Here is a 23,089-nt window from a genome sequence, read left to right on the forward strand (position 1 = left end):
AAAAAAACAAGCTTTTGAATCACAATCTTCTTCTTCTGGCTTTTCCCGGTTAGGGGCATCACAGCAGATCACCTGTCCGCTCATGATTAGCAGTAGAGTTTTATGGTGTCGAGTTGCCAACCCAGCACACAACCCTCCACGGAAGGCACACACATGCACCTAGGGCCAATTTAGAGTGTCCAATCCACCTACAGCATGTCTTTGGGATGTGAGAGGAAACCAGAGCACCCAGAGAAAATCCATGTGACAACAGGGAGAACATGCAGACACCGCACAGAAGGAACCCTAGCCACAGATCGAACTGGAGAACCTCTTGTTGTGAGGCTACAACACTAACCGCTGCACCACCGCAGCTGCCCAAGCGTTTGAATCACAAAAAATGCTGGAAAATCAGCATTTAGGCAGAAAAGAGTTAAGTACAGCAAGAAAGTACAGAAAACTGATACTTAATCACTCCAAAGTCTCTCTTCTAAGCTAAAAGGCTTGTATCAGTTTAAGGCTTTTTAGTGCTTCCCAGTAGGTTAGTTACAGGAAAGATGGGAAACAAGCGCAAATGTGGTCTTTTAAACCAGAAAGTTGGAAGACTTATATTCTCTGATACTTTCCCTAAGGTTATCACCCCATCAGAGCTGTGTGTTGGTGCAGGTCCACAGTTCATGCAGTGGTTCATGGTGGACATATTACTGTGGTTTGTCCACATGGCCTTGCGTATGGCTTATGTGGAGTGTGTTATTTTGTTATTTGGATGTCCATGACATAACATGCATTGGCAGTATGTGTGAGACACAGGCCTTTGGCTGAGGCTTGTGGGCCATTAGGTGTTTTTGCAGGCCAGATGTGGTAGGCCTTTGCATTCTGTCAGTCCTACAGTCTCAAACCACCATATAGTATATTCCACTGGGGTGAGAGGGTAGGTGTGCATAATGTTCATGTCAATAGCTTCTATCAGTCTTGATCAGGTGGTGTGGATGCTGACAGAGTGCTACCTATGGCTAGGGACACACCTGCATGGGACACCTGCACTGCATGCTGCATTCTTTTGCTATTGCCATATACAGGTGGGGTCATATTCTACCCATTCCCCACAGCAGGGATACGACCAGAGAGGTACCTGTGGATGGTGTTTGCATGAGCTGGGTGCATGTGTGCTATGGACACTATTTGCATCTGACACACAGATATGCATGTGGCATTCCAGTTATGCTGGCAGGTGTGCAGGTGCATCAGCTGTTTCCCAATACATCAGTCCTACCTCCTTTGTGATCTGCAACAGACAACACTGGTATTTCCTAATACAGGACCGAGTAATGTGATGCATACCTGTATGTACAATTCCAACGTTGTCTCTATTTCACAGTTACACAATATATACTGTATGTCTGGGGTACTTTCCCCTGTGTACTGCTTGTATATCTAGCCCAACGGCCATGCCATGTCAATCTTTCAGATGTTGACATATTACCACCATACATTTATAATGGCTTACTGCTAGCATGTGTTATACTGGTGGTAATTGTCTTTGACACTGCAGTTGTGAGGACTTGTCCCTGACATCAGCAGTAGTGGGCAATGGCCACCAAGTCTTACCTCAACATGCATACATACTGACCACTTTCACACAATATAAAACATGCAACAACCTAACACACACACATACCTGCATATTATGCAAATGCTACAACCTATCCTGCTACCTTCATAGGTTCATAGGTAGGTACTAGGCTATTAGCCCTAGGGCCGATATAAGCCTAGCCAAAAAGGTACCCTGGCTTTCGCCACCCAAAAAACTGATTTTCCTGTGCCCCTGTCGAGCAGAGCCACAGAAGTGATCCCTGGGGTGAATTTCCTATTTCCCATCCAATTATCAAGACTTTTCTTGAAGAGTGCTAATGAGGAGCTCTGTTTGACATAGATAGGGAGTCTGTTGCAGAGTATGGGAAGTCTCTGGGACAGGAATCTATCCCTCCAGCATGTTCTGTTTATTGTGGTGACAAGGTTTAGGTCCCCAGAGTGTGTAGCTCGGAGGGATTGGGATTTCTTTAAGTGGAGCATGTCCAACAGCTCTGGGTTTGACATAGCTTTGTATGTTAGGCAGAGATCGCCTCTGAGTAGGTGATATGTGACGGAGTAAAGCTGGAGTTTTTTCAGATGGTCTGCGTAGGGCATCTGTTTGAGGCCAGTAATCCTCTTTGTGAGGTATTTCTGTGGCCTTTCCAGTTGTTGTAGATGTCTTGTGAGGTACATGCCAAAAGGGGGTGTTGTACTCTATAATGGGTCTAATGAGTGATGAGTAGAGGGGAACAATGACCTCTTTTTTCTGGATGAGAAACCTTTTGTGATGAGGTGAGTCATGTAAAAGGATTTCCTGACCACTGTGGCGATGTGGTTATCAAAGGAGAGATTACTGTCCACTTTTGACCCAAGGTCTCTTATCACGCTTTCAGCATTAAGTAGACTACCACTTATGTGGTAGTTCATGGGTACAGAGTTTTTACCAAGGGGGATGACAATACACTTTTTGGCATTGAACTTCAGGCCATGGCTTTGACACCAGGCATCTGTCTCAGTGAGGCCCTGTTGTAGTATGTCCACATCATTAGGAGTTTCGATTATGACTCCTAGTTTGCAGTCATCTGCAGACTTTGTTAGCCAAAGACCTTCTGTGTTAGCCTGTACTTCAGAGAAGTAGATACCAAAAAGGAGAGCACCCAGGACTGAACCCTGTGGTACTCCACTTGACACTGGTCTGAAGTCGGATTTGGAGTCTGCTACTTTCACAGTGTGGGTTCTGTCCATAAGCCAGTTGGCAACCCATCTTGCGACATAGGGATTTATACCTAGTTTAGTGAGCTTAATCTATAATTCCAGAGTGGGAGATGGTGTCGAAAGCCTTGGCGAGATCTAGATAAGCTGTGTGAACCACCTTACCCTCATCTATGGCTTTGGTGACTGCTTCAAAGAAGTCAATCAAGTTTAGGAGACATGATCTGCCTTTTACAAACCCAAACTGGGTAGGGTCTAGAGTTTGGAGATTACCAATGTCTTTGTTTATGAGTTCCATGATGATACGTTCCATGGTCTTGCAGACCAGGCTCGTCAGGCTAATGGGGTGGTAGTTCCCCGGGTCCATCGTGGCTCCCCCTTTGTGGAGTGAGATGACCATCATGGTGCACCATTCAGTAGGCACAAAGCCTGAGGTGAGGCTATGATTGGACAAGGTACTTAGGTAGGGTGCCAGTTCATTCTGTAGTTCATGTAGAACGCAGCCTGGGATATTGTCAGGTCCCATGGATGCTGTGTTCTTGGCTTTGGAGAGTGTGTTTTTTACTTGTGCAGCCGTGATTATAGGAACTTTGCATTCTTCTGGTATAGAGATGGGCCTTCTAGGGGGTGAGAGGGGGGTAAAATTAGCACTGAACCTATCTGCCAGGATGTTGGCAATATCAGTTGGTTCTGTATATTTAGTGCCATTGTGCTGTAACTCAGAGCAGATCTGAGTGTTGCCATTGAGATTCTTGACACAGCTATAGAATGCTTTGTGGTTGTCTTTAGAGTCAGTGGCAATTTTGTTTTCGTAACTAGCTTTGGAGGATTTTATGAGGGATCTCAGCTTCTTACCGAGGTTGACCAGGGAGTTCCTCCAGTCATGGGATTTTACTCTTTTTTGCAACAGTTTCTTTCTTCTGTTATAGAGTTTGTTTATGGCAGAGGACCACCAGATTGGCTTCCTTTTTTTGGAGGATAGCATCTTGGTTCTATTAGAGATAGCATGATCCATGCACTTGTGTAAGTACTTATAAAGTGCATTTGTGTAGGATTCAGCAGTCGTACCTCTATTGTCCGTCTGCATGGGTGTCATGAAGTTTGCCACTTCTGTCTTAAGAAGTGTGAAGTTGGCTTAGGAGAAGTTTTCAGATCTGAGTGTTGCCATTGAGATTCTTGACACAGCTATAGAATGTTTTGTGGTTGTCTTTAGAGTCAGTGGCAATTTTGTTTTCGTAACTAGCTTTGGAGGATTTTATGAGGGATCTCAGCTTCTTACCGAGGTTGACCAGGGAGTTCCTCCAGTCATGGGATTTTACTCTTTTTTGCAACAGTTTCTTTCTTCTGTTGTAGAGTTTGTTTATGGCAGAGGACCACCAGATTGGCTTCCTTTTTTTGGAGGATAGCATCTTGGTTCTATTAGAGATAGCATGATCCATGCACTTGTGTAAGTACTTATAAAGTGCATTTGTGTAGGATTCAGCAGTCGTACCTCTATTGTCCGTCTGCATGGGTGTCATGAAGTTTGCCACTTCTGTCTTAAGAAGTGTGAAGTTGGCTTAGGAGAAGTTTTTTATGGTGGTTTCCCTAATTGGGGTGGGGGCGGGATGTGGATGTCTAGGGTGATTAGCTTGTGGTCGGATCTGACCAACGAGGTATTGACCTCTGGTGTAGAACACCAGTTGCCCATGTTGGTAATGACCAGGTTTAGGATATTGCTGCCCCTGGTGGGGGTGTGAATAAGTTGATCCAAGGCGTTGGAATTTATAAATTCCAGAAAACGTTGAGCAAAAGAGTTGGTACATGAATAGTTTTCCCAGTTAATGGTGGGGTAGTTGAAATCACCCATTATTAGGGTGTTGGGTTGTACCCTAATACTTTCCAGTGTATCAAGAAATGAGGAGTGGGAATCCTGGGGCATGGTGGGAGGTCTCTAGCAAGCTACAATTTGGATTACAGTCTTGCACAGAGTTAGTTGCACTTGGATAATCTCGGATGCATTATGCTGTGCAACTAGCCTGGAGGTGTGGATATCCTTAATGAATATGGACACGCCTCCACCTTTAGTTCTTCATTCTGGGTTAGATGGCCAAAAGGTGTGGTATGAATTATAGCCTGGTAACACAGGGGTGATCTCTGGAGCTTTGAACCAGGTCTCTGTCACTGCACAGATGTCGATGTTCTCCATTTTAAGGAGTGCCCCGAGTGAGTACATTTTGAGGTTTAGACTTCTAGCATTGTGTAGCATTACCCTCAGATTTTGCTTGCTTGTACCTATTACGGTGGCGAATTTGTCATTGAACCTTGCCTAAAAAAGGCACTATAGGGGTAGCAAGAGCCTTTGCCAGTATCCAGAATCTCAAGATTGACAGGTGCAGGCCATCTCTGGCAAAGCATCGTGGTCTGTCGATCATGTCATCCCAGGCAGACAAATACTGGATCCCCTTAGAATGACACTAGAAGCTTAGCCAATTGTTGAAGTCAATCATTTTGTCCTTGTACTGTGGTATCATTCTGGGTGATGGCAGGATGCTACTCAGGTCTAGGGTCATACCTGCTTGGGCTACAAGATCGGAGAGCTCATCCATGTCTCTTTTCATTTAGTCCAGGGAGGTACATCTCAGGTCATTCACACCAACATGGACAATGACAGTGTCATATTTGTACTTGTTGTGGAGTGACCTGAGTGCGTGCGTTATGTGGCATATCCTGGCACCTGACAGGCAGCTGACAGTAACTTTTTCCTTGTATAGCCTGGTGAGTGGAACATCAGTGTGCCTGACTATAGAGTCACCTATGACTAGAGTGTTGGGTATGTTGTTATGCCTTATGGGCTGTGGTTGAGAGGCACACTGAGTTTGTGGGCTATGTGTCATTTGGGTTGTGTTGGGGTGTGGAGTTTGCTTGCGTTTCTGCCTTGGAGGTCCCTGATGCTTGGGCAGGTTTTTATTGAGAGCCTCCGCGAATGCAGGTGTGTGTTTTGTGTTTCTATGTGTGTGTTTTGGTGGTGTAGGTTTTGAGGGATTATGTGATGAGTGTGGTGTGGTGCAAGTGTCTACCTTCTTCTCTTGACTGTCTAGTCCATTCTTGGGTGAAGAGAGCTTTGCTTCCAGTTTGGCTATATAAGTGCATCTCTCACAGGTTGCAGTGTTGGATGGTAGGAGGAGAGGGTTGTCTGTGTACATGAGGCAATTGTTGCATTGCCCCAAGATGCCCAGATTCATCAGGTAGACAGTCAAAATCACCGTGAGCTGACCCATAGACATGCCTGGATAGGTACTTATTTATTAAGTACTAAAAACTGCTTTCCTCTAGACAAGTGAGTAAAGTTGAGTGCTGTAGTAATTTGCAGCTTATTTAGTGCTTACAATGAGTTACTAAATATAACTATCTCGCTTACTCCTTCTTTCACTACTCACTATTTGTCTTACTCTTCATCCCCCACTACTTCTCTACCTGTAATCTGTTTTTTTGCTTTTTCTCCACAGTTAATCCCTATCTTTTCCCTTACTTTCTTTTCACTCTACTTTCCTTACATACTTTCCTTTTTTTACTATATCTAATAAGTTTTTCTTTTTTCTTCCTTCTCTTTCTCAATTTCTACAATGTCATGTAGATAGTATTGTGTGTCATAGGAATTAACTCCTGTAGTAGTACTTTACATTGAAGGGTTTACTAGTTTTTATTTTTTGTTATTGCAAACCCTATTACTAACTCCAATATTATTATTGTTATTGTTATCATTATTTTATTTTGGTTTGATTGATTTTCTGTATGTATCTCACTCTGTGGAGCTTTTCTCACCGGGCCGCTACTGAAAATGGAAATTTCTCCAGCTAGCCTAGCCCGGTCAACAAATGTAAAATAAAAATAAATAAAGTTCTGAACAAGTGCTGAGTTCAAAGAAACAGTGTAGAAATGTAGAATGTAGGTCCCACCTAATCCTGTGTAGAAATGTAATAACAGTCAGGTGTGCCCCCCCAATCCTATGTGTCCTTGGCCACCTCTGTGCATCTGTGCTCCACTGGTATTATACCTACACATACATGTTACTACATTTCTACATAGGGTTGTGGGGGGGGGCACACCTGGCAGTTACAATGTGTGTACATCAGATTGGGGGGGCAAACCAGACTGTTACTACATGTCTAAATAGGTTTGGGAGGCACACCTGACTGTTACTACATTTCTAAGTAGGGTTGGGGGAGCACACCTGACTGTTTCTACATTCCTACACAGGATTGGGGGAGGGGGGCACACCTGACTGTTACTACATTTCTACGTAGGATTGGGGGAGGGGGCACACCTGCCTCTTTCTACATTTCTACACAGTGGTTGGGAGGGGGCACACCTGACTGTTACTACATTTCTACACAGAATTGGGGGAAGGGGCACACCTGACTGTTTCTACATGTCTACATAGGAGTGGGGGGGGGGGGCACACCTGACTGTTACCACATTTCTACATAGGATTGTGGTGGGACACACCTGACTGTTTCTACATTTCTACACAGGATTGGGGGGAGCACACCTGACTATTTCTACATTTCTTCACAGGATTGGGGGGGTCACACCTGACTATTTCTACATTTCTACACAGGATTGGGGGGCACAACTGACTGTTACTACATTTCTACACAGGATTAGGTGGGGCACACCTGACTGTTTCTACATTTCTACACAGGATTGGTGGGAGCATACCTGATTATTTCTACATTTCTTCACATGATTTGGGGGGCACACCTGACTATTTCTACTTTTCTACACAGGATTGGGGGGCACACCTGACTGTTACTACATTTCTACACAGGATTAGGGGGGGCACATCTGACTGTTACTACATTTCTACACAGGCTTGGGGGGCACACCTGACTATTTCTACATTTCTACATAGGATGGGGGGGCACACCTGACACTTGTACACAATTGCTATGTCTGTACTGGTATGTCAGGTACTCCATTTCATTCTGTATTCTAACCTATCATGCTTACTAGAGGCATATCAGTGTACTATAGGTCTTAGCTTTGATTGACCTACATATTAGTTTCTGACTTCCTACCCTTCAGAACTAACATCCCACTGCCTGACCTGCTGCAGTCTGTCTGTGCGGGCCAGAGGGAGGTTACCCATAGGCATCATTCAGAGGTCATAGCACAGCCTTTGTTTGTGTTTGTCTACACCTGTCCTGCTGGCTGAGACTGCTTTTGGGTATGTGAACCTCCCTGACTGGCATGTGTGAGTCATATGGACACACATGTGGCCCAACACATTTCCTGCAGTGGGTTTTGTCACCCTATGTAGTACTGGCTACTATGGTGACACCAGTATTTGTTACAGATTTCATGGTGCCACTACAGGTGTTTACTTTCTGCTGGCATACCATTTAGCCACCTGATTCCCTTGCATATTCACAGCCATATCATAGATACAGGTAACAACACATTCTACTCCATTTGGCAATTGGTAGGTTGAGTGACTTACTAACACTTTGTGCCTGGGACAGTTGCTCTATTCACCCCGCCCTAGCAACACTTCAGGTCCATGCTGGTGTAAATGATCTCAGTGACTCCTTTGTTTCCTCTTTATAAAACAGTGGATGATATTTTCGCTTCGTGACAATTTAAAAAAGTGCATTTGTGTATGAGTTATAGTTTCTACCCTTTCAAACATTAAATGATTCCTAGTTTACTGGTATTTAATAAATGGCTGGGAAGTTTCTACTCTGAACACAATGTTGGTTTAATAAAATTATGGAAGAGTTCCTTGGTAAAGCTCAGCATTTTGGCAAATATGGTTTTCATCCCAGTTACTCAGAAGGTAAAACTCTGAGCATGAAATTTACTGATACATAGAAATTTTTGATGTACCAGCAATTAGATACATCAAGAAAAGTACCCCCCTCAGGGATGGGCAACTTAAAAATCTACTGTGCCAATGCTCATAACCTGTGTAAAACGATAGAGCTATTTGCTTTCATTGATAGTCACAAATATTCTGCTATTATGATCACTGAATTATGGAATGCAGGGAGATTGTTATGCCTGGTTTTCAAAATTTTGAATGTTTAAGTGATTATGAATGTTTGTAGAGGTGTAATATTTGCACACTCTTCCTTGTCTGCAAGACTACTTCTAGCTAACAAAAGTTATGAAATTCTTATTGTTGAATTATTAGGGTTTAATGTAAATGTGCCAGTAATATTTTGGCATGTTATAAAAGTACTAGACTTTCTCCTGTTAGGTTGTCTTTATTGAAGAGCTTGGTTCCAAACTAGATTTTAATTTTCCAAACATTGACTGGTCACCTGGAATATATTCTACTGCAGTGGAAGGTGAATTTTTTTTACTTACTTTTTGTAAAGAGCATGATGCAATTAATAGATTTCCCAACAGAGGAGAATGACATTCTCAATCTGCTTATTAGTAACACTCCAAATAGAATACGTGATATCATTAGTCTGGACCACTTGTTAATTCTGGGTGCTCAGCCTTTCAGTTTACGATTGGGTGCAATACAACTAGATCAAAAACATATTTTATGAAATATTAAGGGAAGCATATGAGACAATAATGAACAAGGTTGAATGAATGAAAAATGAATAAGGTGAAATAGAAGTCTCTTACCGAAGACAGCTATATTTGAAAACAAAATATTTAGGACTGTTAGGTGATTGTAAGTGTGAATTCATTGGGACTAGAAAAAACTACCCCACCACCACCATGAGGGCACAAATCCCATACAAGGCTTCTTAGAACTAAAAAGAAAACATTTAATATTTTAAGACTTTTAATGTATCTGCTGCAAAAAAATGCTTAGAACAAAGCTAGTAAAACATCTTAAAATATTACTAATTACCTAATGATAGAAACAAAGTTTTTTTTTAATGTAAACAACAGCAAGCAAACTAAGTCTTAGTGAGATGGGCCAATTCACCATAATGTCAGTCTACTTTTTTGTAGGAGCTGAACTTGCAAATATATTCAATTGTTATTTTACAAGTATTTTTTAACAGAGTCTTTTCTAAGGCTAAGGCACAGATTTTTGGCTCTGAATACAGCTGAACCATTGAAACCACAATAGGTAAGGCATCTGCATCTTTGCACAAAATTAGGAGTGATTGTAGTCCACGGCATTATAATATCTTAGACTGATTTATGCAAACAGCAATGCTATTTATTATTTTATCTCCAGCCATGCTGTTTTATCAGATGCCACTTACTGGTTTTGCTCCTTATATTTGGAAGTGAACATAAGCTGTTTCTGTCCATAAAGAAAGACCTGACGGCAGGATTTAGATTACTATTATTTTGATTCCTTTTATGAAAAAGTGACTTGAAAGATGTCTTCTGAATTTATTAGAAAACTATGGTAAATTGTCCTGTTGGTTGATCTATATTTCTGTGATTTAAAGATCAACTTTTACTAACTTGACAAACTTTTATTATGGCCTTAGACCAGACTATTAGTGTAGGGGTGGTACTTCTGGATTTGTCCAAAGCATTCAGTACCATTCCTCATCACATAATAGTATACTCTTACCACTGATATTTCTGTGAATCCCTTAATCATTAAAATGGGTTTGTGTGTAGACATAGAGCTAAGATGAGTAACTATTTCACAAAGGGCACCTACCAAGGCTGGAGCTTCACAGGAATCAGTGTTAAGGTTGATCCCTTTCATAATTGTATTTTACCAAACTGTTCTGTCTAATAATGACAATTTAAAATTGGTATTTTAATAAGAAAGCCAGAGAACCTTAACATTTTCAATAACTATCTTAGGAGAGTCAAGTTCATGAATGATTGCCAATGGGCTAAAAATTAATTTAGGCAAAAGTGATCTAATGCACTATAACAGATTTCAGCCTAAGTTAGATTTGCTGTTGGGTGACTCAGTTATTGTAGTTGCAGAATATAAAGGTATTACCATCTCCAATAATTTTCATTTAAAAAACACATGCAAGTATTAAGAAACAAGGCTGTTTTTTGCTTCTGGGCTAATTTTAAGAAATCTCACCACACTATCTGCTGCCTTTGTAAGGTCAGTATTTCAATACAATTCTTTGTTCTTTGCTTATTTTAAGGAACGTTGTTTAATCTTGAAGGTTTCATTGGAAGTTTATGAAAAGTAGTCTTAAGGGCATGTAGTTAGACTATTTTAGTAGACTTCAGTCATTGGGTCTGTATTCTTTTTTATTATAGGGATCTAATCTGAAAACTTTGTTTGGCTCATAAAGTACAACATGATGAGGAACTGAAGTCCATTCACAGCTTGGAATTGCTTCAAAGTAGCAAAATCGGTAGACATAGGTGAGTTACATTTAAATTGCACTCCTGTAGAAGTAGATGCAAAACTAAATCCATTTCTTACTCAACTGATGATTACTAGAACAAGCTGCTATTGTCTATAATGGAGCGTAAACTATTGATCCTTGAATGGGTCCATTCGTTTACTCAACAATGCCTGAGGCTGCATTCTGAAGGGCATTTTGGTTTATATGCTGTTTACCAGAACAATTGAACTAGATTGTGTCCATAACTACACTACTCCTTTTTTGCATATGAAAAATGTTGTTCTTCTTCCTTAAATCTCTAAAAACATGCATTTATGTACTTCATGATGCCTCCAGGCATGTCTAACAACTGTACAGATTTTCGCAGAATGTCCAGATTTTTGCCTCATACTTTTGGTCTGTTTCTCATTAAATTATGGTTTTCTGTCATATTACTGGTAAATCATCGAGGTTTGAAGTCAGAAAATAATGACAGACACTTGAGTTTCAAACTTCATACCCTTCAAAAAATACTTATTTATTCTGTCAACTAAGTTTGTGAAAGCAGTATTTTAAAAGTGTCCCTATTTTGGGGTCTTTACCCTCCCCCATTATTTATGGCTTTGTCCAGATTTCTTGCTCTAAGAGGTAGTGTTCCTTACAGCCTCTATTAGATGCACCTTGAAAGTGTTTTTATGCCAAACTAATCTAGCAGAAGGGGCAGATGTAGACCTGGATGAGGAGTTTAATGGGCATTTGCAGAAAACATGTCTGCAGGTACTGGGATGGAAATGGTAGACAGGTGATATCTGTGGGACTAAGCCCTGTTATTCTATAATAGGGCTGTCCCATAGATATACACACACACACACACACACACACACACACACACACACACACACACACACACACACACATATACCCTGCTGTCAATATGGGACACCACAAATCATGATACTTCACTTATTTTCCTGTTACCCCTAACTCTACTGGAGAATATGAAACTGAATGATTTCCAGGCTATAGTGAGGTACATCACAGCAGCACATCCCAGAGATCTCTTTGAGAGACATCGCTTAGAAAACACACACACAGTACCAAGAGGGACACATCACAGAACACCATGAACAGTACCCCCATAAGACACCCTGAGGAGCACCCAGATCACCTCATGGAACATCCAGTAGAACATAATGGTTCATAGCACAACATGTGATAAACGTATATTCTCTTACGTGTGCATATGTCCTGTTTCCTTTACTGAGTTTATGCTCCCTGGCCAGTGACATACCTAGCATGTCTGACACTCAGTAGAATTTTTTTGATAGCATCCCCCTCAGGAGATTTTTTACTAACGCCTTCTCCTGTATGACATTGTTTTTAGTAATAATCATGAAATGAAATGAAATGAAATAATGACCAACAAGGAGCAAGCTAAGAGTAGTGAGCAAATCCCCAAAAGACTTGTCCATCCTACAGGAAGGCTTGTGCCAAACAAATAACTAGTGCCAGGATCATGCACTAAAGCTAAATGTCAAACATGCATTATCGTCTCCTTTGGAAAGTTGAGTACAACACTGACAACACACCCCTAACAGCAGACCAAGCAGTTCAAGATTTGGTAACTTATATGGACAGTTGACCCCAATTCAATAAGATACATATCAAAATGAAGCAAACTTAGGGACATTCTGCAAAATCAGGAGAGGTTTCAACTTGGTTTTACAAATATAGCACCAGGAGGGGGGGGGGGGAGAAAGACTAGAGATTGCAGCATATTTCAGCAAGTGCATGTTATTTATGTAAAGGCAGACTGCTAAGCAAACAATATGAGGGTAATTTGCAGACCAAACATATTAGGCAAATACAAGAACATTCTGTAAAATTGGGGACAGTTTCAAATGTGTTTAACTAGCCACTAATGCCCAGCTTCAAACTGAGCACCAACACAACTGGCCACCCCCCCAAGAAAAAGGCATAACTATTCCAATTTACTTCTCATAAATGCGCACTAGCCAGCCTTTAATAACAGACTTTAAGCTGAGCAGATGAAGGGGATAAATTCCCATAACACAGCTAGCCACCCCAACCCAAAAAAATTCAATTTCACATAAATGCACATTAGCCAGCCATTACAATAATATGAAAAGGAGAACGTTGCTTCCACCCTTCCCCAAAAAAGCATAAATATTCACACACGCGCACACACACACACACACACACACACACACACACACACACACACACACACACACACACACACACACACACACTAGGCTAGCCACCCCCCTCCAAACACACTAGCCTCACCACCCCCCTCCAAACATAAGAAAGAAAATATAGTTATATTCACATTAGAAAAAATGCTTACCTTCAGTATGGTAGTCCACAATGCCCTGGCTGATTCACTTGCTGTGATTAATCCATTTCATTGGGTTCAATTTAACAAAAAACTTTTCCACTGCAAAACTCCCTATTGCATTGCACTACTGTGCTACTAAAAGGCTGCAACCATGGTTCTCTCCAGTCTTGTTTGTAGTTCCTTCTGAGTTTCCTCCAATCATGTACCATTTTTCATGCATAGACACACAGATGCATGCCAGAAGAAGAAACAAAGTGTTTACTTTGGAACCAGATCATGTTCAAATGAGGCCCAAAGCAGGGTAATAGATGTCCCCCCAATATATGCACACACACACACACACACACACACACACACACACACACACACACACACACAGAGCATTCCCTACCCCCCAACCCCCGCCCCCCGCAGCTATTCCTGGGTTCCATTACTTGACTATTTCTTTCCATTTACCATAAACACTGTTCAAACCTGTGATTACGGATATTTGTATTTAATTTAAAACTTTTATTTCAAATTTTATAGCACAAACACTGATAGACATTTGCTAAAAAGAAAAAATACAGTCTCACAATAAAAGCAGACTTAGCATTAGAAGTGAACTTCTCTGCCCTAAAAACTCACATTAATTGAAACAGCAATGAAACCCACATTTAAAGAAAATACATCTGACCAGAGGTAGATAAAGTTTACTTTTGGGCTGTTTTTAAACCATAGACCCCTTGCACACATTTTTAGGACCATGCATACATGCATATGTTCTTTGATTCCCCTTTCTGATTGTATTAAATTATATACCTTGCATAATACAGCACCTCTTGTTTCAACTATAGAAGGCCAGTCAAACTTCTGTTATTGCAATCCACCACTATAAGTCAATGGAAAATCACATACATACACACACACACACGCACACACGCACACACGCACACACGCACACACACACACACACACACACACACACACACACACACACACACACACACTTACAAACACACACACATCCTTCTAGTCCTGGTAGCAGCAGTGGCAAATTTATCTTGTATTTAAATTCTGCACATGGAACACGGAAAAGGAGTAAGAAGGGTGTATGCATTGGCGCACGAATGGATGCACATATGCAGAGGACATTATTAAAACAGAACATCCTGCTTTGGTTTATTTTAAGCTTTTCACATTTTAAACATGAAAAGCTTTTTAAAAGGTAAAAAGAAGGCTGCTCTCCCTTACTGTTTGCACCTGGAGTGGACCGCCCCCCTCATTAGTTTCCTCTGCCCCTGACACTGTGCTTTGTCCTCTGTCACCTGTGCATATGGTGACAGGTAGCACATGTTACACATTTCTGTTTGTGCTTCTGTGTGGTATGGTCTAATGCATAGAATATACAGCTACAGTAAGTTGTATGGTTTGCTATGGTTGTTTTAGACTAAATTCTAGATGGCTGATATTTGTGCTCCTTTCTGGCTTAGATACTAATGCCTGATATCTTCACACATCTCTGTATTTTTGCTTTCATATATTACAAATTGTCTTAAGTAGACTAATGTCTATTAATTGGAAATACATGATGTTCAGATCATTTTGTACAAATTGGCTAGATCTGTGAGCCGTTGCATATATTTCCTGAGCTAATAAAATACAGTCATCTGCAAATAATCTGAAACATACTTTCCATTTGCTTTCTTGGAGTACTTTATTTAATTCATCCAATACATTTAAATTTAATTCATCTATTACCAAAATAATGATGAAAACAGAGGACAGCATTGCTTTGTCCATTTTCCAACATTAATTTCTTCTGTAATAGCACTATAAACTAAAATACCAGTTCCAGGGTCTTCCTACTAATTCGGTTTCTAAAACTTGCTCAACATTTTCTTCTCTATTGTTTTATAAAAGACTTCCTATTCTGCTTAATGAAATACATTTTTACCATGAAAAAGGACAGTACTTGTAATATTTCACCCCCTCTGTTTTAAAAATAAAGCAAAAGTCTAGCATTTAGCCATACTTTGCCTACCTCGTATGACTCCCCCTTATCTATGCTGTACTAATTTAAGAAGAATTGAATCTAATCTGCTGGCTAAGATTTTGCCATTATGTTATATGTGAATTTAATAATAAGTACATAATTTCCTGTGTCATTTTGTTCCCTTTTACACTAGGCAGTGCTGTTAACGTAGCTGTTCTCATGTTTGTAAGTATTTTCTGATTTTACCTAAGTTTACTGAATATGTTTACCAGTACTTTATGAGTTTTTGTACCATCCCCCATTCATAAAATTTTATTGCAAAGCCATCAGGCTTGACTTCTTCCCCTTAGCAACTTGTGAAGTGCAATTTGAGTGATTTTTCTTAACTTTGTACCTGTTTATAATTTATTAATATCCTTTTGTAGCAAAACTGGTAATCTATTGTGATCCCAGCAGCAGCTGTTACAGTACTGAAGATCTTTACAATATTCCATGTATTCATTTTATCCATCACTTTATGTACACTATTCTGGAGATTCAGAAAGAATTCCAGCACTCACAGTAAAGGGTTGTGGAAAAAGGTCCTGTTTCTGCGATGCATAAAATTGCGATTCAGAGAGACATTAGCCAGAACTGAGAAAATACCTCATTATTGGCTAATTTGCCTGTCTCTGAATTGCTGTTAACTACCGCTGATCAGCACTTTCAGCAGTAGTTAACACTGGCAGCCAATGAATTGCACTGGCAATAGCACCCCTCAAGCACTCTCCAACACACAGACACAAACACACAAACACATAAACACTCACACATGCACACACGCACACACGCACACACGCACACACACACACACACACACACTCACACACACACACCATAGCTGTCCCTGTGTTAACATAACATTCCTGATTTCTCTCCTCAATACTTTGTCCCTGCCCTCATAAATCACGTATCCCTACTGTCAGTTAATAATGCCAGTCCTAGCTACTGTTCTATTAACTTTTTAAGTGATTCCTGGTAATAGGTTAAATAAGCTCCTGAGGTTGTCTAGTTCCCCCTGCTTTTAGTGAAATCTCCCAACATTGCACCTCATGACTCATGTACTTTTGTGAGCAGTGGATCATAGCAGGTATTAAGGCTTTATACTACTTCTTATACTGGAAAAATCCTTAGCAATACTAATGGATCAGTTAGTGTACTGAGTTAATAGTCTTGTGTTTATGTATAAAGACAGACTGAAGAGTTTGGAAAAAAAGTGAAGAGCTTGAATAATTTTCCCTACCCATTCACATTTCACAGTCTGGTTTTAAAAACTTATTTAATATTTCAGTGTTATTCTGGGATCTAATGGTGATATACAAAAACTAATGTCATCTGTATGAGATAGGAGGGTGCAGGGTTTCAGTCTTTTTAAGTGCCGTTATGGCATGCTATATAGACTACCCTTGGTGTCTAGTGTCCCACACTGACCTATGTTGTCTTTTTTTTTTTATTATTAAGTGTCTCTAAGGTGCAATATCTAGTGCCCCCCATCTCTAAGGCACAATGCACTTAGTAAATACTCCCTGTGGCTAGTGTTTCCCCTGACCCTATGTGCCATTAAGGCATGATATGAAACTTCTGTCTGCTGTCCAATGTGTCCCCCTTGAACCATATCTTGGTTATGGCCATTTAGACAAGATGGTATGGGACTTTTCCAAGATGGATGCACATTAATCAACAGCTTAACTTCAGCTCTCCCATTGTGAAAAAAGAAACTGAAAACAAGGTCCAAGAACACTGCCACTTTAATTAAAATTAGTTAATGGCTAGTAAGTACACTGCCTGGATACCATCAAAGGGCTCCCTATTAAAATGTCAGCACTCACAATACTGATTTCTGAAAATCTGTAAAAAAAAAAGAGCAAAAACAAAGAAGAGTTAACCTCATAAATTGCTCTTTTCCTTAAAACTTTTTGCAGGGGAATGAGCCCACTGCACACACACACACCCTGAACGTAAACATACCAACACCAAGATCACCATACCTTACAGAAAAGGGAGTATTCTGAGAAATGCCATCTCAGACTTGGTACATTGGCCATTCAGTCTCCATATTTTGGGACTCACTCTAATGGGTGCCAACATTTCAAATGGTTACCCAGCAAAAAAAAACTAAGAGCGCCTGAAAGAAAATCAAATAGAAATGGTGAAGAGAAAATTCTAACTGTGAAGAATGCTGTAGCTGTTCAACAAAAATCAGTTCAAGCTTCAGCTTTTGTGTAAGACATTGCTTCTAATAATCAAGAGGAAAAATAAGTCAAATGTGCTCAGAGATGATGAAAATAAACAAAACATGGAAGCAGTATATCAACTCAAATAACAAAAGGTTAGACATTTTTGATGCAGAACAGGTTAAGGAAGAAATACAAAAGTTTGTACAATAAAAAGTAAGCCATCAAGCTGAAGATGGACTCTGCCTGTCATTCTTCTGATAATCAAGTACATGTTGAGACTTTGCCAGAGAAACCTTTTCCGTTGTTCCAAAAGAAAATGCTTGAGAGGCAGAGAAAATCAAAATAGTTAATGAGAAGAATCGAGAGTACCTTGGAATTGAAATAGAGTCTGGAGTTGGTAGATGGAGATGGACAGGAAGCAGACCAGCAACAAGGAAATTAGTGAAGAAATGTGAGTCTAGCATCAATCACATTTGTGAAATATGGCTGTATAAGAAAAAGTGGAAAGAGTGGATTTTTGTTGACTTTGTTAAACTTGTGTTGAACTAAAAGGCATTTGCCTCACTTTATGTCATTAATGTTTGGAAAATTGCTAAAGGGAGAAGAAGAGGAATGAAAATTGTAACTGTAAGAAAAACAGTTTCTGTTCTGAACAGTATTTCTATGAAACTTTTCATGATATAAATTGCATGTTTTATAGTAAAGCATTTTTAGTTGTATGTACTAAAGGTACTAAAGTAAACAGATGCCTTTTTTCTCTCTTTCTTCTTTTTCAGTATTAAGAAATGTAGGCATTATAATGCAAAAAGAGAAAAGAAGTCTAGACAAAAGCATGTTTAAGTTAATAGACTGTGTAGGATGGGGTACAAAAGTACACAGAATATACTATATGTAGAGCTGATATGTTTTCTCTTACTTTTGCATAGGTTAATATTTGGATTAAGACCTTTAGCTTAATCTAATATCACATTTTAAGTGGAAACAAGTAATAAAGATAACCCTAAATATAATGAAGTTTTCCTTTAGCAATAAGTATTTCAGCTTGTCTTTAGAAGCCTGCAGCTGAGGACTACATCTTTTCTATTATGTTTCCATGGATACTAGTTAATTATAGGGCAATAAAAATCCAGAATGCTGGTTTCTTCAAGGCTAAAAGTTAATGTTTTCTGAAAGCATGCAACCTGTTTTTTTTCACATCTGGGAGGAAAATAAGATAAAAAAACGAACAGACACCAGTTAGTGTAAACAGAAGCACAGGCAATAGCATGTGTCTTAGCATGGATAACCTCAACTTTAGGTCAATTAAGGCCAGTGTTTTCATCTATCTATCTATCTATCTATCTATCTATCTATCTATCTATCTATCTATTGATCTATCTATCTATATGGGACAATTGTTCCTATTAGGAGGATTAAATTCATTATTTGAAGATGTTCACAGTTTGATGTATTTGTATTAATGGGTGTTCTGGGGGTGTGATTATTTGAGGGTTTTCATTAAAACAAAAAGTCTTGCAAAATGTGACATAGATTCTAATGTTGATGATAAAAAATAAAACTGTATAAAGAATCAATCTACCAAACATTACTGGGTTTGTGTGTATCCAAAACAGAAATAGACATTTAAAAAGGTGTATAATAGGTGAGACTAATGGCTTCCTATCATAATGGCTACACTTTCCGCATTATCTTGGAATGTCAATGTCCTAACAGGTACAGACAAAAAGGAAATAATATTTAATTATAATAAGAATTGCAGAGTGCAAATAGCAATGCCACAGGAGACACATTTAGAACAAAATGAGCATGTGAATTTGATAAACAAAGGATTTTAGGATGGATAAAGGAAAAGAGTGGTACATATATTAATAGCTAAAGGAGCTCCAATGGTAATAGAGGAGGAAATAAAAGATAATAATGACAGATTTGTAGTAGTAAGGGCTACTGGCAAGGGATGAAGATTATGTTGACATGTATTTTTATTTCACCTAAAACTGCTATTATGGAGCTTATTTTTTTTTGGCGGGGGGGGGGGGATAATCAGCTTTCAGCAGGGAATATTACTTATAGATGGGGACTAGAATTTGATTTACAACACCGAGGATGCCTCTGAAAATATAACAGAAGAAGGTAAATTTCTGAAGAAACTTATGAAAACATTTGGTATGGAAGGTGTGAATTCAGTATTAAGAACTTGGAGAGAATGTATATATCATCCCCCAAGGTACAATAACTGGGCTAGACTAGAAAGAAATTATATTCACATTAATATATGCATTTAATTGAAAAGTTTGACACATATCCAATAACTATTGCAGATCCAACGCCAATAACAACTACAATAAAATACAAGGTAATAAAATAAAAATGAGACACTAGCACTTCCCCACCTACCCATTAAAAAGAGAGGAATTTAAGCAATGTGTAGTAGAAATTATTCTGAAGTTATTAAAGATGATAGAAAATACTCCAGAAGTCATAGCTAGTGAATGGGATAAAATGAAAGTGGAGTTTAAAAAATGGTAGAAATAAAAGAAAAAGAAATATGGCTAAGAAGTAACAAGAATTATTTAGAGGGGTTGAGAAAGGTTAAAGTATTACAGAATAAGGTTGAATCACATTGACCAACAGAAACTCAAATGCTGAGTGCTAAAGAGAAAATAAGGGAGTACCTGGATAGTATGCATAAGTTTAGAAAGATTACTGTTAAGCAACTGTTTTGATAATAACTCAAGAGCACAAAAACTTTTGTCACAAAGATTTAGGCAACACAAAGTATAAAGGGTTCTTGTCAAACTTAGGGAGCCAATAGCAACAAAAATAGCCAGAGATCTTGTTGAGGTATTTGAGATATTTCAGAAATTTTATAACAATTTGTATAAAGCTAAGAAGTGAGGAAATCAAGAAAAAGCACAAATGGAAATATTTATGGAATATTTAAATATGCCAATGTAGGAGGTAGATGAGGTTCAACAATTAACAGTTAAAATAGTAGGAGAGGGGATAAAAATGGTGATGTATAACTAATCTGCAGGAAAGTCTCCAAGAGAAGATGGTATTCTGGTGAAAGTCTGGAAGCTAGGAGGAAAGAAAGTGATAACAATATGGAAGGTTTTGTTTAACAGTATTTTAAAAGGAGGAGAAGAACCAGCATCCTGGAAAAAACTGTGGTGGCTGTAATACCTACTGGTAGTAAACACCTATCAGATCTAGCTAAATATAGGAACATTTCAATTTTAAACCATGATTATAAAGTAAAAGAATGATAAAGGTGTTGTCAAAAATGATAGATATGGCTCAATATGATTTTGTGGAGGGGAGACAAACATTTAACAACATTAATAGAACAATGGTTATCCAAAGAGAAGCAAAATATAAGAAAATACTGCTGTTGTTGGTGGGTCTTGATGAAAAGAAAGCATTTGACAGAGTAAGTTGGGATTTTATGAGTAGGGTAATGGAAGCATTTGCATTTCATGATACACTAATAAGTTAATTTGGAGGATATATGAGGGATTGGAGGCAAAAATCAAAGTGGGATATTTCCTCTCTGATAATGTCTGAAGAGAGGAACCAGGCAGGGGTGTCTTCTTTCCACTTTATTTGCTTTACATTTAGAATCATTGACAAAGAAAATGAAGGACTCAGAAATTCACAGATATAATTGGTACAGTATTTATGAAAAGGTGGCTTTATTTGCAGATGATATTATTCTGTGCCTAATAAAACCAAGAAATGCTCTAAACTATGTGTTAACACATGAATTGGTTCAGCAATACCCAAATTTATGGGGACAGGATAAAATGAAGTATTTAGGAGTATGGGTTAAAAGGGATGCTGTTATGGCAGCTATAGATATGTGGGAAGAGACTAAACACAAGATAATACAAAAATGAGAAACTGGAAGCTCTTGCCTATAGGTATTTATTTATTTATTTATTTTACATTTGTTTACTGGGATAGTCCGACTGGACCAGATCCATTTACAGAGGAGGCCCGGGGAGAAAAGCTCCGCATTTACATAACAATCAGACAAAAAAATCAGACAGAAATGTAAAACAGACAAAGAGAATATCAACAATATATGAAATAATAAAAAAAAAACAATATGGTTACCAAGGGAAATGCCATGCTAGAGATAAAGAAATTAGAGTTGTGGTACTGTAGCATATATACAGTAAGTATACTAGGAAGGAAGGTATATGAAGAAGCAAAATAAATGTTATGTTATACATGGACATAGCCAGATATTCATAAGATGTGATTTAAGTGAGTTTTTGAACAGTGTGGTAGTGGATGCAGAAGTCAGAGAAGAGTGGAGGCTATTCCAGGTTCTCGATATGGTGTGGGAGAATAGGGCTTTCCCAGCATTATCGTTAGTCCTTGAGATACAGAGTAGTGATTTGTCAACAGAACAGAGAGGGCAATTAGGTTTGTAGTGATTGAGAAGCTGACTTAGTGCTGGGATTTTATCAGGATGTTTCAGGATGTTATAGGCAATGATTAATTGGTGGTAACTGAGTAGCTGAGGAAGGTCTAGCCATTGTAGGTCCCTTAGAGCCTGACAGTGGTGGGTTCTGAAAACAGAGGTGTTAGCAAACTTGACAATTTTATTATAGCATTACTCAAGTTTCTCAAGATCAAGTTTTCTGGTCAGGGTAAGAATTGGTACTGCATACATCACTGTGGACAATGGGTGAGTTTGGGGTATGGTGATTCATGCCTGATCTGAGAGGAATTTTTGTGTCTGTATAGTGTTCCCATTTTTTTGCACTTTTTTGATGGTTTAGGAAATATGAACATCAAAGAGGAAGTTTTTGTCAATTTATACACCAAGGAGTTTAGTATTGGTTGAAGGAGAGATTGTAGTGCCATTTTTGGAAGTGATGGTAAAGGAAAGAGGGGCAGTTTTTGATTTATTGGGGGTGAATAGGAGCAATTTAGTCTTGTTGGGGTTTAAGATTAATTGGATATCAGTAATCCATTTCTCCACAGAGGTAAAGGATTCCTGAGTGAGTTGTTGTAGAGTGGTGAGAGATAGGGCAGAGCAGATTAGAGTTGAATCATCTGCATACTGGATGAGTGTGGCATGTTGGGTGGATGTACGCAGATTGTTAGTGAAAATAGAAAAAAGAAGTGGGCCCAGTACTGAACCTTGTGGCACTGCCTTGCTATTGGATGGATTGCTGCCTGTCCAATAGATAGTTCTTGAACCAGTCCACAGTAGAGGGGGCAAAGGATAGGGAGCTAGAGTATCTAGTAGTAAGGAGTGTCAGACCATATCAAAAGCTTTGGAGAGATCTAAGAATATAGCAGTTACAAAGTTGTCATTTCTATGTTGGTTGACCAAATTAGTAAAAGAGAGAAGGGCAGTAGTTGTACTATGGTATGGCCGGAATCCATGCTGTGTGACAGAAAGAAGCTTATGTGTGTTCAGGAATTGCATAACCTGAGAATGAATACATTTCTCAAGTAGCTTAGATAAGGGAGATAATATGGC

This window comes from Protopterus annectens, chromosome 12.part0, assembly GCF_019279795.1.
Source record: "Protopterus annectens isolate FY-2018-M chromosome 12.part0, PAN1.0, whole genome shotgun sequence".
NCBI lineage: Eukaryota > Metazoa > Chordata > Ceratodontiformes > Protopteridae > Protopterus > Protopterus annectens.